At 53.2% G+C, this 1,428-nt stretch overlaps 1 pseudogene; it reads right to left on the bottom strand.

The window, feature by feature from the left end:
* Window positions 1-926: 926 nt before the first annotated feature.
* Window positions 927-1,102, bottom strand: LOC142841869 (small nucleolar RNA SNORA70; annotated as a pseudogene).
* Window positions 1,103-1,428: the final 326 nt, after the last annotated feature.

Raw genomic sequence — 1,428 nt, 5'->3', positions numbered from 1 at the left:
TGAGTCCTGAAGTTGTGGGACCTGGAGATTGGACCCAACTCGTCAGGCCTGGTGGAATGTGCCTGTTCACCCATCTTAAAACCCCATTGAATTTACTAACACATACATCCCTCCATCCCTCCCTCCATCCCTCGTCCCTCCCTCCATCCCTCCCTCCCCCCTCCCTCCCTCATCCCTCCTCCCTCCGTCTATCCCTCCGCCCTCCCTCCATCCCTCCATCACTTCTCCCTCCCTCCATCTCTCCTCCCTCCCTCCATCCCTCCCTCCCTTCCTCCTCCCTCCATCTCTCCTCCATCCCTCCATCCCTCCTCTCCCTCCCTAGTATTCCCTTCCTCCTCTTGTGTTTCACCCTCACCCCTGCCATGTGTGTGACTGTGTAGGGCAAAGGTTGACACTGCGTATCATCTGTAACCCCTCTTTTCCCAGACAGGATGTGATATTTATTACTGAACATGATTTAGTAGGGTAGAAGGTAGCACCACAGTAGAAGCCCCGAGGAGTGTGGGGCCCGCCAATGCCCATGGGACCAGGATTGGTGATGCAGCTGACCCCTCGGCCATCAGGAACGAGTCACTTCTCAGCGACTGTGTCCTTCAGATCAATCTACATTCAGTTTAGTGAAGCCTCACTTCTTTGAGAGAGACAGACTAAGAAGAACTCAGTGAGGAGGACCAAGGCAAGAAGGTGAGAGGAAGGGGCTTAGTAACACCACTTGCCTCTGGCAGCACGAAGAGCTTGAACTTGGCTTTACGTAGGGCCTCCATCCGATGTTCCTTATTCTGAGGCATGATTCAGGTGGACGTGATGGCCTGGACAGTGAGACCCCTGGCCGTGGTGACCTGAGGCTTCCCTAGGGCATAGTGAATACCTGTCTGGGGCCTAGATTGGAGGCGACATTGAGGTCAGAGCTCGAAGAGCCTTCAGAAGATTGTCTTCAAGGTCCCTTCGGGGAGCCCATACAGGCAACAGGGTGAGGTCACTCTGAACGAGTGTGCTGTTGGCAACCATTGCACACCAGGCCCCAGTGAGAAGCTGCTGGCAACCATTGCACCGCGGGCTCCGCTGAGAAAGGGGACCTCCCGTGCAGCTTAGTTGGCTGCAGATTTACCTTATCTTTTAAGACACAGTCTCTCAGTGAACATGAAACTCACTGATTTTGTCAGGAAGAGTGGCCAGAGAGCTTTGCAGATGGATCCAGCACTCTGTCCTCCAAGCCAGACATGCTGGCTCTGGGGCTTAAGAGTATTGCTGTGCCTGGATTTTCCCTGGGCGGGTTTTCATTATGAGATAAAAGGGAACATGTAACACTTGGCGTAGCTCTCTTGCTGTTATGTGATGTCCCGTTGCATCCATTTCCCTGTGGATAACAGGCTTTCCTTTGCTTGTCGGTATGCGAATGTGCCAAGTCATGTATGTGTTAAATACTGT

Source organism: Microtus pennsylvanicus, chromosome X (genome assembly GCF_037038515.1).
Source record: "Microtus pennsylvanicus isolate mMicPen1 chromosome X, mMicPen1.hap1, whole genome shotgun sequence".
NCBI classification, from domain to species: domain Eukaryota; kingdom Metazoa; phylum Chordata; class Mammalia; order Rodentia; family Cricetidae; genus Microtus; species Microtus pennsylvanicus.
Note: the sequence above shows the minus strand (reverse complement) of the source record. Positions and strands in the feature narration are given on the sequence as shown.